Source organism: Octopus bimaculoides, chromosome 2 (genome assembly GCF_046866305.1).
Source record: "Octopus bimaculoides isolate indiv1 chromosome 2, ASM4686630v1, whole genome shotgun sequence".
Classification (NCBI taxonomy): Eukaryota; Metazoa; Mollusca; class Cephalopoda; order Octopoda; family Octopodidae; genus Octopus; species Octopus bimaculoides.
In genome coordinates, this window is record NC_142929.1 from 66,094,711 (window position 1) to 66,108,715 (window position 14,005).

At 33.3% G+C, this 14,005-nt stretch overlaps 2 protein-coding genes across 26 annotated transcripts in view; one reads left to right on the forward strand and one right to left on the reverse strand.

The window, feature by feature from the left end:
• LOC106868681 (tyrosine--tRNA ligase, cytoplasmic) overlaps window positions 1-12,637 on the reverse strand; it is an 82,744-nt gene extending 70,107 nt beyond the window's left edge. The window contains exons 1-3 of one of the 3 annotated variants that reach the window (XM_052977711.2): window positions 12,376-12,634; window positions 11,239-11,284; window positions 8,686-8,798 (exon numbers count right to left, since the gene is read on the reverse strand). The gene's annotated coding sequence lies outside the window, so the exon portion shown is untranslated. Of the gene's footprint in view, window positions 1-8,685; window positions 8,799-11,238; window positions 11,285-12,375 lie in introns of all 3 variants that reach the window. The other 2 variants (XM_014914062.3, XM_014914061.3) reach the window with 2 other exon arrangements.
• Window positions 10,684-14,005, forward strand: part of LOC106868682 (1-acyl-sn-glycerol-3-phosphate acyltransferase delta) — a 75,822-nt gene continuing 72,500 nt past the window's right edge. For 8 of the 23 annotated variants that reach the window (XM_052977747.2, XM_052977728.2, XM_089346699.1 and 5 more), the window contains exon 1: window positions 10,684-10,884. The gene's annotated coding sequence lies outside the window, so the exon portion shown is untranslated. Of the gene's footprint in view, window positions 11,313-12,084; window positions 12,321-12,662; window positions 13,735-14,005 lie in introns of those variants that run through there. The other 15 variants (XM_089346628.1, XM_089346645.1, XM_089346716.1 and 12 more) reach the window with 11 other exon arrangements.

Consider the following 14,005-nt stretch of genomic DNA (forward strand, 5'->3'; position numbering starts at 1 on the left):
AACTAGCCAGACAGGAAAAGAAAAAGAAAGAAAAAGATTGCTCAACTAAGCAAGGGGAAGTATTTGAGAGGTGGGGGTGGTTATTTGGCTGATAATATTTAACAAGTTGAACCACCATGCAAAAACCACCCTCATTTGCTTCAGAAGCTCAAGGTTAACTCAGTCATTGGCATATTGTGCTCTGTTGTCTCCCTGCTTCTCTCACTCATACATGCACACACAAAATCCTATCCTTCGTTGCAGGTCTTTAGAGTTAAGATAGTGCAATGCAACATGTTTCATCCCTTCAAGGTTGATAAAGTAAAGTACTAGTGAAGTACTGGGGTCAATATAATTGACTTGTTCCCCTCCTCTTAAAAATTGCTAACCTTAAACTCTGCCAAGGACTGATATCTCTATCAGGGGAAATGTTGTGATCTCAGCCATTTAAATACATGGAAACTGAATAACTAACCTTATGAGTTCTGGGGCTCAAGAAAAAAAAAAAACTATGACAGTAATCTGAGTATCCAGTAGATCATCATCATCATCTTTATCATCATCATCATTTTAACATCTGTTTTTCCAAATTTGCATGGGTCAGATAGAATTCATTGAGGCAGATTTTCTACAGCCAGATCTTTTTCCTATTGCAAACACTCACTGGTTTCCAAGTCAGGTAATTTTTACCCATGACTGAATGTTTTCACAGAAAACTGTAAATGAAAAGCACTTCTTGTATGACAGTGACACTTGTTTACAAATATCATATGAAGTCAAGACAAGAAGGCACACAAGCACATCTATATCTCAAGATATCACTTAGATACAGTGATATTAATAAGCTGGCTGGCTCGTGTGCGGGCGACACATGAAATCTTTCGAGTGGGATCGTTGCCAGTGCCCCTGGACTGGCTCTTGTGCGAGTGACACACAAGGTTTTTCGAGCGAGATCGTTGCTGGTGCCCCTGGACTGGCTCTTGTGCGGGTGGCACATAAAAGACACCATTTCGAGCATGGCCGTTTTTGTGCGGGTGACACGTAAAAGCACCCACTACATTCTCTGAGTGGTTGGCGTTAGGAAGGGCATCCAGCTGTAGAAACTCTGCCAAATTAGATTGGAGCCTGGTGTTGCCATCCGGTTTCACCAGTCCTCAGTCAAATCGTCCAACCCATGCTAGCATGGAGGGCGGACGTTAAACAATGATGATGATGATGATGAACTCAATAAACATATGCTTCAGAATAAAGCATTAGTTGAGTGCAGAGCATAATTTGAAATTAAATAATAACAAGGGAACAGTTATTATGTAATCAGCATTATTAGCTTGCAGTTGTTTCTGTTATAAGATACAGTCTACTCAGAGCTGAGTGCTTGAAGGTATAATGTGATGCACAAGCACACAGCTTTGAGTGCACTGCATCTAATAGCAGAAACAGCTGTAACCTAAGGAAGTTGATTAAAATAATTCTTGCTTTCTTCTTGTTTATTTAATTTCATGTCTCTCTCTCTCTCTATATATATATCTATATATATAAAAATGAGAATATGTGTCTGTCTGTCTGTCTGTCTGTCTGTGTGAATCCCTAAAACTCGAGAACTACGCAACCAATTTCATTCAAATTTTACACATGCCTTACTTAGGGTTCCAGTTGTGTTTTAGTAAAAAAGAATTATTAACTTCTTGCAGAGTTCGAGCACACGGCAACATAATATCTCCTCCACTATTTAAGTATTACGTGTCAAAAGTGAAACAAAAACACTCATGTCAAATACTTTCACTTTAAAAATGAAACTATTCCACTAACTGAAACAATCACATTTCGATACTGTAGTGACAGATACTTTCACAGAGAGAGAAAGAGAGAAAGAGAGAGACAGAAAGAGAGAGAGAGAGAGATGTATATGTATACATATACATGTATATGTACACCATTTCGATACTGTAATGACAGATACTTTCAGAGAGAGAGAGAGAGAAAGAGAGAGAGAAAGAGAGAGAGATAAAGAGAGAGAGAGAGAGAGAGATATATATGTATACATATAGATCTACACGTATATGTATATATATATAGATCTATACATACATGTATATGTATACATATGTGTAGATGTGTATATATATATATATATAGATGTACATGTAATATGTACACATATATACATATATACATGCATACAGATATCTATACATATATACACCCATCACACACACATACACATGCACACAAACACACACATTAGTCATTTGTTTTCTTATCCAAAACTACATCAAAAGTACTGAATGGATCTTTATGAAATTTGGAAATTATATTCTTTGCATAACGGCCATAACTCCCATGAAAATTCATATATTTTTGATGTGGATGAAATTTTAACCCGAACATAACAGATGAGCATTATTTAGAAAATGATGTCACACGTTATCGAGGCTACCATTCTTTCTGGATGTGCAAAAGGGGATGACGTCTTTATTCCAAGAATTCCTCTTACTCCATTAGGAGCAGACATTCCTTTTACATTCAGAAGACTACAATTCCCCCTTCGTGTGACTTTTGCCATGTCCATAAACAAACATCAGGGTCAAACACTGTCTGTAGCTGGTCTTCTCTTGGAAGAGCCCTGCTTCTCACATGGACAACTGTATGTTGGCTGCTCAAGAGTGGGCAGCAACAAAAAACCTATTTGTATATGCTCCACAAGGGAAAACAAGGAACATAGTTTACAATGAGGTGTTATAATCACAACAGCAAGAAAGTATGTACATGATCACCTTCTTTTACGAAACTTCATTGACTTTCATATATTTATATTGATATACATATATATACGTGTGTTTGGGTGCGTGTGTGTATATACATCTCTATATATAAAGATGATGCGTAGTCTAGACAGCGTTTTTAGATTTCATTATTCTCTTTAACCCGGGCAACGCCGGGTATTTCTGCTAGTATATATATATATGCATGTATATATATATATATATATATATATATATATATGTATATGTATATATATATATATATATTTATATATATATATATATATATATATATATATATGTATATGTATATATATATATATATGTATGTATATATATATATATGTATATGTATATATATATATATATGTATGTATATATATATATATATATATTTATATATATATATATATATATATATATATATATATATGTATGTATATATATATATATATATTTATATATATATATATATATTTATATATATATATGTATGTATATATATATATATATATTTATATATATATATATATATTTATATATATATATATATATATATATATATATATATATATATATATATATATATATATATATATATATATATATATATATATGTATATACATATATATATATATATATATATATATATATGTATATACATATATATATATATATATATATTTATATATATATATATATATATATATATATATATATATATGTATATACATATATATATATATATATATTTATATATATATATATATATATATATATATGTATATACATATATATATATATATATATTTATATATATATATATATATATATATATATATATGTATATACATATATATATATATATATATTTATATATATATATATATATATATATATGTATATACATATATATATATATATATATTTATATATATATATATATATATATGTATATACATATATATATATATATGTGTATGTATATATATATATATATATATATATATATATATATATATATATATATAGAGAGAGAGAGAGAGAGAGAGAGAGAGGAGAGAGAGGAGAGAGAGAGAGAGAGAGAGAGAGAGAGAGAGAGAGAGAGAGAGAGAGAGATTCAGTTTCCATGTACCAAATCAATTCACAAGGCTTTTGTTACTCTGAAGTTATCATTAAAGATACTTGCTCAAGATGCTATACAGTGGGATTGAACCTGAAAGCATGGGGTTGAGAAGTAAACTTCTCAACCACACAGCCTAATCAGAAATAATAATAAAAAAGAGGGAAAATGTGTCATTTCCTTCTAAGAATTGATAAATAATTAATTAGAGTATTATAATTATTGCAATCTCGATCAAAATATTACTTTTCTTGCTATCTTTAATATTTAATTTCTTGCTAATTGTTATAACGAAAATACCATTGTATCATTTGTTATTGTCATCATTAACAACTGATAATTTAATTATTCATTCGTCTTACTTGAAACAGATATTTTTATAGTTAACAATAGATTCTTTGCATTAACTAAGATAGGTATGGCTCTTTTCTAATGTCAACAGATGAACTTTTAGTTCTTTGTCTTTTTAAATAAAGACAAGATTTAAGTATATTTTACATACAACACACTAAGTACTACTCTAGAAATTAGCAAAAAAGATACAATAAATAAATAATTAAAAAAAGAATATCTTCTTTCTGACTGACAATGGTTTGTTTACTAAACTCTATACTAATGTTCCATAATCTATTAGGTGATTGGGATAATACTGAAGGAATTTTTTGTTATGTAGTACAAGAACAAGGCAACATGGTAGTGGCTCTTTCTTTCTAAGTTGAATTTATAGAGACAAAGTTTATAATTTTCTTTTTAAATGAATCCCATTATTTGAATAAGTTAAGTGAAATGGTTCTGCCCAAGAATTAAGCCCAGGTTGTAGACTTGATCCATTGGAAATTTACTATGTAGTGTTCAACAAGTAGATTATTATATTTTGCATTTGCTTGTGGGAGTAGGAGTAAATTTTTTTTTAGATGATTTGGTCAGACGAGGAAGGCTAGTGCTGATGATCTTTCTCAGTGTCTCTGAAACTGGAAGGAGAGAGGGATGAGGAAAATTATCTTCAGTCTGGGGACCTAGACTGAATGCTTGCAATGGGGAGTGTACCACTGAAGGCATCCAAAAGCCAGTAATGTTGAAGAAGATACTCTTTGATAGCATAAAAGATGCATGGGTAAAATAAACGCATGGGCATATCAGATGTATTCCAGTTTCAGCAGCGCATGTTGAGGAAAAAAGTTTTTAGTGTATTAAAGCATAAAGGATCAAATGTGATTTTGTTCAGATGTGTTTTTTTTAAAAAAAGTGCATCCTATATGCCATCAACTATGGTAATTCATTTGTTGATACCAGAAAAAAAACACAAAGGAAAAAAAAAGAAAGCAAAGGCATACACTAAATAGACTGGAAACTTAATGAGGGTAATTACAAAGCAGCTAGTATATTGTTGTTTCAGCAACTTGTTGTGCATCTAATGTTTGACATTTGAAAATAGATGTGACAAATGCTTGTTCTCAAGATTTTTTGTATATCCTATCAAGTGTAAACATTTCATTTTCTGTTCTCCCTCTGGGTCTAACACAAAATACTGATATTCTTCATGTGAAGAGATTGTATTCTTTTATTCACCTATAGATATTATCAAAATGATTCGATGTGATATTCTCTTCAGTTTAGAGGGCCATCTTTTTTCTTTCAATGAAAGCAGCACCTATTCCAGATGGTAGAAATAGAACTTCCACAACAATCTAAAATAAATATTTGGCACAGTACATTTGTGAACTCCTTTCTAAGACCAACAATAATATAGTAGTATCATGGTTATAGAATATCTCTTTAAAACTGCTACTCCTGCTGTCACTTCTATTTTAAGTATATTATGTAAGCAGTGCATTTTACTGTTTATATATCAAGTTTTTGTACCAAACTACTACTATAACAATTGTTCTTTGTATATCAAGTATGTTGTAGACCAGTGTTTCTTAACCATTTTATGACTTTACCAATCCACTACCACCAACCCTATTTCCCCTAACACAAATAATAACCAAAAAGTAGTCCCTTATATAACACAGTTTATTGCTAAACACAAACAGCTTTATATTAATCTGACTTTATCATTCTTAAAATTAACACACTTTAGCATTCAGGTTACTTAGTCAATGTAACACTTATTTATTCATATTTTTTAAAGCTGATTATGTATTATCTTGTAGCTTTGTGATTTTGAAGATGTGATGGTTTATTTCTTAGAATATTACAGAGTAGGTGCGAAAAGCAGAATCTGGCAAGTTTGAATATAAAACAGGTAGAATATTTGGGTTGAATATGGTCAGTTTAATTAGTGTAACAAACCTGTATATAGATCTAAAAATAGGGAGGTGACGTGTGAAGAGAGAGAGGGGGGGAGGGGAGAGAGAGAATGTACAGTGACAAAGATGGATGTCAGAGGAATGTAGAGGTGGCTATAGTGTGTGGAGAACAAGGAGGGAGTACTGATGGCAAAGAATGATAGCAGATGAGAGTGTTAAAGATGAGATATAGCACTCCTAAAATGTACTTCATTGGGGAGGGAAAGATAACTGGAGGCACAGAAAGGGGTTATCAATGAAAAATAAAGAGGGAAGGAACAATATTGAGAATGAGGGATGGATTTTAAAAGGAAGTGGTAATTGGCTCTGTGAAACGAATATTGTTCTTGCAAACCAGTCTTAAAGTTTTCTTGCCATGAAGCCATGAAGTTGTAGAAATGCCTGCCTTTAGAGTACATTGTGTTTTCATCAGTGTTGCAATGTTCTAGGTTTATAAAGGATATCTTAATCGAAGCACTGTTGAAGTTGCCTTGCTTTTGCTGAGTCTGTGAGAAATACAGAGTTGATTTTCCGTTGGCAACATTTCTGCTGTCGATATTGCTTTGAAATGCCTTACTTGGAGTCAACCAGTGAAAAAGATATTAAGTAACCTTTTCCTTATGAAGACTCAAGGTGGAAATCTGAGCAAGTGTTACAACTTTACTTACCTCCCACGCCCAGAACACTGTGAAGGCCAAAGTCCAGCAAAAGAAGTAAAGTTGATCACATACTTTCTGTGGCTGTGATGGTGAATGATGGTTGCAACAGTTTGCTACCTTGAATTGTCTTTCACTATTCTAGGGCCAAAAGTATCTCAGTCAAGATTGCTTCTATACTCAAGAAAAGAAAAATGCATAAACATGTCCCAGACCCCACTCTCTCTCTCTCTCTCTCAAAGTCCACCAATGATTGTCTCGTGACAACAGGATCAGTATTGTGACATTTGGGAACTGCTAGTCATGAAAAAGCATAGACAGTAGTTGTACAATGGTTGCTAGACAGAAGTGTCTTCCAGCAGATGCATCAAAACAACCCTTATTAGGGTCTGTTCTGTCCACACTGCACTGGGAAAAAGCTAGAAAAGAGATCTTAAATATAACCTGTCTCAGTTTCATGAACTGAATCTCTGTATTCAGAGGGATCACATTTTTACGTGCAAAATAAACAATACTTAACAAAATTTGGATTTTGAAATATTTGAATACTTCACAAGACCACAATGACACTAAGGCCTCAGTTCTAGGGAATCGGTACATTTCGGTATTGACATTATTATGATACTTAACTATTAAAGGACAGCTGAATCAATGTGATAGTGGATACATCTTTTTTTGGAAGGGAAAAACTATCATACGAGCAAATTATTATCATATTATTGGCAAAAATTTGAAGCTCTGGAATAGTACAATTGGAAAAAAAGAGGGCACAGGAAAGAATAATTGAAATAGCATAATGCTCCTAAGTGCAAGAAGCAAAACTTAGTAATCACCAACACACTATTTCAACAAGTGTTCTCGGAAGCATCTGTATTCAAAGTACTGGCCTTACTAACGATATTAACGTATGGCTCTGCAATCACAAGCATGTATGTGTACCTACCACGTGTCATGACATGCTTTTACATACAATTTACTATACAAACCCACCTTCATACACAAAATAATATTTTAATTAATTCTAATAGGCAGAAATTATAAAGTGGTCCAAGGGCTGAGATACCGATTAAAAATAAGATAAAAGTATATACTGAGTTCTATTTATCCCATTTGTTCGACCAAACCTCTACATTAAATGATAGTTATTTCATACATTTATGTAGTAGTAGTCAATGTTTGATTCATGACGAAAAATTTTCACCAACGGATGGTCAACTCTGTTGTGTAAGATATCATTCTTAGATGTAAAACATACGCGTTTATTGAGAGATTTAATAGAGTAGAATAACACAACAGAAAGTGACTGAACTTTAGGTTGCTGATTTGAATCGCGCATGTGGAGGACACCCACCTACGCCCACACACACACACACACATGCGCGAGTCTCTACGCAAGAGGAGGGGAATTTTATTCCGCATGCTAATTTTAAAGTTGCTTACTGACAAAGTCTGTAAAAACCTGTATGGAAACAAACAAAATAAAAAAAGAATATATATATATATAAAACTGAAAACTATATCAGTAGTTAAGTATAAGTTGCATAGCTATGGGTTTGCAAAATTAAAGATTCATTATTTTTCTCGATATTGACGTGTTGTTATCCATTTGCATAACAGCTATGCAACGGGTTGTCATGCACTTGCAATTCCCCATTCATATTAAAAAGGTCCGTTATCTTCGCTTTACACGGGCGATCGAGCTTTTAGAAACGGCAGCCAAATTTCTCTCTAATGACACCCGACCGGCTCAGAAAGATGGAGAGAATAAAAAGTCCTGGTTATACTATGAATGCAAAAGTGTATAGACAACGATTAAAATGCCTTACTCATCAGAGCTAAAAAAGAAAAGGGGAAAAAGAAAACATGAACATACATGATTTAGTTAAGATATAGCAAGATCAATATGGTAATGGTTCGGTGCAACAGCATTTCTCGAGTCAGTTTCGGTTGCCACTTAAAATCACTGCATTTTACAATACCAAAGCTCTACAGGAAAAAAAAATGATATTGTAGGGAAAAGAAGCTATGGTGTAATAATAGCATTTCTTAAAACATTTGTAGCAAACATTTCGGGTAATTCTTTTTATTCAACAAATTAAAAGTTAACAAAGTTAATACATGCCTTGCCGATGGAAAGGCATGAATGCCGTCGACATTTGTTTAATTTTGAAAATGTCATGTTTTAAATCTACATAAAGATATAAACCAAGCAGGTCACTTTGCAGAAAGCGTAAATGTCTCAATCTTCTTTCCCCCTGTTACCTAATATATGAGACCTTGTGCTTATGTAAGACGTCAATACATTGTTAATACCGTTGAGAAAAGGATGGACGTTACGCAACCTCATTTTGTCTCCAAAATTTCAGTGAGTCGCGTCGTCTTGTCATAAGTAATCAATATTGTTAACGAATTAGAGACCTGTCAATATATCAAGATGTTAACAAATATGGGGACTATATTATGCATAAATTAAACAGGAATATATCAAATTAATAATAAATTGAAATTAAAAATTCACTATTAACTGAAACAAAAAGCGGTTTTATTAAAAACAAAAACAAAGTAAATGAATGAATGAATGAATGAATATACACGCGCATACATAATCCTATTTGTATATACACCCTCATGCATTTTGTACATATATCTAGATTATCGCAAGACACACAGTGTACGGGAAATTGAATTTAAAAAAAAAAGGGAATAAATAAATGACTGAAAATTGATATTTTCTTTAATTTTTGTCTCCTTTCCTCACAAGAGCAATTACAATTATCTTCTCTCAGATTCAAGTGTAAAATATCTATTTTCTTAAAAACTTGTCAAAAGCTTACACATTTTCTGAAATAACATGCGCGTGTCATGTTATTACGTGTTATGGACAGGTACGTTTATCGATAAATCCACCATAAACGCACATTTGTTTCATCTATTCCGTGACCGCTGTTATATGATGTTGTCAGTGGAACCTGCGACCGGGTTTCAATATCCAGCTGGGAACTCAGCGGCGCTAATGACATTACGGAACAAGCTTCTCTTATTTCTTCGTTAACATATCCAACAACATACCTATAAGAAACAATAACCGATTTCTTCTATTACCCGCCAAATCATACCTACGTATATATAAGAAACAATGATGTAGTTCTCCCCTCCCCGCCAAATCATACCTACAAAGAAACAATGACGCATCCCTTCCATACCCGCCAAATCAACGGTTATGTATTTCATTGTTGTTGTTCAACATGTACACGTATCTTAAACGCAGTCTTTGAACTATTTTGAAAGGGCCAAGATCCAGTTTAATTAAAAATCTAGTAGTACCTGGGTATTTTGCATATTTTAATTATCTATTTTATTATTCTTCTAATTAATAAAGGTAAATACAAATGACATAAGACAGTTGCGCTTTAATGGTAAAATTGTCAGAGTAAGCGAATGGTTTTACGCGTGTTTAAAGGTTTGTGAAAATATAGCAGTTTGAAACGAAGCCTCAACTTGTCAGTAATAATCGTTTAGCTTTCATCAAGCAAAATTATAATTAAAAGTATTCTAGCCGTGACCGTCCAGTTTCTCCAGTTTATCTCACACTACAATGTCTTTTCCTTTCCTCTTTTCATTGAACGATAGTAGTTCTGAGAGATTTTCGCTACTATTTCTAGAAGGTCGAACGACCACATAGATGTTCCCTCATTGGCTCGTGTGTGTTGGTAGTTGGCTTCGGTGCTGAAGAGAGAAGTATGTAAGCTGTTGAATAGTTCTGCCCAACTACATTAAGGATGGGCCAACACTGAAAAGCATATTTCCTTCTCTCTCTCTTTTCTTAATGTGTGTGTGTGTTTGTTTTGGCAATCATTGATTTGGCACTTTCATATTCATCGGCATTTTCAGCGAAGAACGAACAGCTCGCTTCCGAGAGGTTCTTTTTTTTTTTACCTCCTCGACGCGATGTCTTAAGAAAAATTAGTGCTTTTACCGTCGAAGGATTTATCAGAAGCTTCTTTCCAACATTCTCAACGAAGATTCTACATGAAAATACTACACAAACAGCTACCAAATTTCGAAACGAAAGGCAAATATAGTTTTATTTATTTGATATAAGTGATGTTTGATTGATCAAACAAATATCTATCTATCTATCTATCTATCGAACTGTCTATCTATCTATCTATCTATCGAACTGTCTATCTATCTATCTATCTATCTAAATTTCTTGGACTTTATTTACAACCCTATAAAGAAAAATGTTATTGGAGGATCTACATAAAACAGGTTTTTGATAAAAGAACTATATAAAGCACACCTACAAGAATATGCTTTGAGTTCATTCTCTCTGTTTATTTTAGAAAAATATAGAGTATAAAATCCAGTCAGTGGAGTTGAACGTATGTGTGTGTGTGATATTTTTACGGTTTCTCTTGCTCACCTGCAGTGCACCATTTTCTTCTCACGTACGAAGCTCCTGTCACTTTCTGTTAAAAGAAAACAAACGTCTTTAAAGTAAGTCTTCGATGCTTTTACCACATGCTAATTCCGAAAGCACTCCGAGTAAGAGGGAGGAAAAAGAGTGGTGGTGGGGGAGGATTATAGTTTATTTTGTCCCTTTTAAATATTTGAGACGACTCCAGTTAGTTCTGTTCTTTTTTTTTTTTTGCACTTGGCTCCCAGGAGTAGACGAGTGCACTATCCGTTTATTGGTTTTACTAATTGAATTTCTTAAAATTAAATACAATTTTAGGCTCACCTTTTCTAAGTAGTTTTATATTTTCTATAAATATTACAACTTCTCTCTCATACCCACATACATATAATTAAGGAAAATATAGAAAAATATATCCTCATTTCGCCACCCCCGTGATTTTTGAAATTTTCATCTAATCTCTGCGTAGGTATTTAATCTCTCCCGTATATGAATGGAATGTTCGGCTCCACTGTCCGTATTTATTGCATTTATTTCTTTTTAATTCAATACCTGCTTTAAACAGCAACCGTTGCTAGATTCAGACGAATCTTTTTTTTTTTTTTTTTTTGCTACGCATTGAGGGATAAACACATAATGTGGTGTCTGTCAGGAGGAACAGACATATTTCAGTCAAGCTTTATAGATGTGCATGCACTTTGCTAAGAAAGGTGTGCTACTGCAGCGCTCTCTCCCTATCTCTCTCACTCTCTATCCCTCTATCTATTTGTTTGTTCTTTCCTCTCTCCCTGTATCCCTCTTTATTTCTCTGTTCTTATCTGCCTCTTCCTCTTTGTTCCTCATATATTTATCTCTTTCTTTGTCGTTCTTTCTCTTATAAATATTAATAAATGTTAAAATTATTCCGAAACTGTTGTGACAAGTGGTAGCAACGATCTTTAAAGCGAAGAATGCCTGGAATGGGCCACGCCTATTTTCATAACCATGCTATTATTATTACTGAAAGCAGTTTATTAAGGCACAAGTTGATAATTTGCAAATAATCCGTTTTCCTATCATTAACTGTCTCATGCAAGAGCCATTTCATGGTGAAGTATACGTTTTAATTGATTAAATTGCTTTAGCGATATGTCTACTGCTTACCTCATATTTCATTCTTCAACTACGTCCATCTTTTAACTGTTGCAATTATTCACTTTTTTCTTCGTCTTCTGCTGGTGATTAAATATGTCTATATTTTCCCTTGCTATTTGTTCAATTTTTATTTTGATTCCTTCTCTCCTGATTTCTTGCTTAATGAAGTGTAAAAAAACGCTTTGAACTATCAGCCATTAGGGTAGCCATTATTACCTATCACCAATGCAATTTACCTTTACTTCCAGATCTCTTGAAATATAGACGCGCACGCGCGCACAAACACGCACGCACGCACTCATGAACACTCAAATATATAGAAACACATTGATATACACAAACACGTATGCTGTGTGACTATCTTGATTTATTGGAAAATATCGATGTATTCTGATACACCAAATATATAATTCAATATATTTTTACTTTGAAAATTGACATTCAATTTTATCATTTAGCTTTGTTTTAAAACAGTTGATCGGATTGAAGAATCTGTCGAAATTTAGTCTGTGGTAGTCTTTGGTAACATCCAGTAAAGAGGGAGAGGAGAATATCAATTAAAATCGATACCAATCGATAGGATTAATCAGAAATGACAATATTCAGACGAAAATCCAAAAAGTTTTCAAATTCTTAGTTTTAATGTTTTTTAGAAATTTTAAAGGTTTTTTTTTTATGTTTAATAATCCATTTTACTATAGGCACAAGGCCTGAAATTTGGTGGTGTGGGTGGACAGGGCTAGTCGATTACATCGACCCCAGTGCTCAACTGATACGTATTTTATCGATTCCAAAAGAATGAAACACAAAGTCGACCTCGCGGATTTGAACTCAGAACGTAAACCCAGAAGAATGCCGCTAAGCATGGTGTTCGGTGTGTTAACGATTCTGCCAGCTCGCCGCTTTTTGTATGTGCTATAATGAAAATGAAGCAACTTCAAATACTGTAAAGAAACGACATCTTCTACTAGAGTCAACTTGAATTTTAAAATAACCATTTCATGAAAAAAAAAAGCGGGGTGGATGGTATGATATTGATTTAGAAGATATCAATTTTTCAATAGAAGCAGAACAATCTGAACATTATTGGCTCCCAGGCAAAGCCGCGCACTGGGAGCCCTGCATACATATCCATAATACACATAGATTAGCATTGGGTCACTAGACTCATAGGGTCTTCGGGCAACTGCCCAGTGTACCTATGCCTTTGTAACATGTCAGGGACACATTAAACCTTAAATCAGGACTGAATAAAAGTCTAAAACTATAGAATTTTATTATCTTCCGTACTAAGCGCTAGTATGGCTTTATGTTTAATGCTTCGCAACCACCTGGTTTCAAGTTCGATCGTACTGCATGTCACCTTAGGCAAGTATCTTTTACTACATATTCAAGTTACCCAATACCTTGTGAGTAGAATTTGGTGGACGGAACCTGTGTATCAGCTCGCCATGTGTGTGTGATGTATTCTATCTGTGTTCATGCCTGTCTTAAAACTAATTTACGTATATTCCATACTTTACTGTTTCGACAAATAGAGATTGATGAAATGAATAGTGGGATCAACGTGACAAACTGAATCTTTGACAGCAGTACCCCAGTACATCCACAATACAATGATAGAAATACAGAAATATTA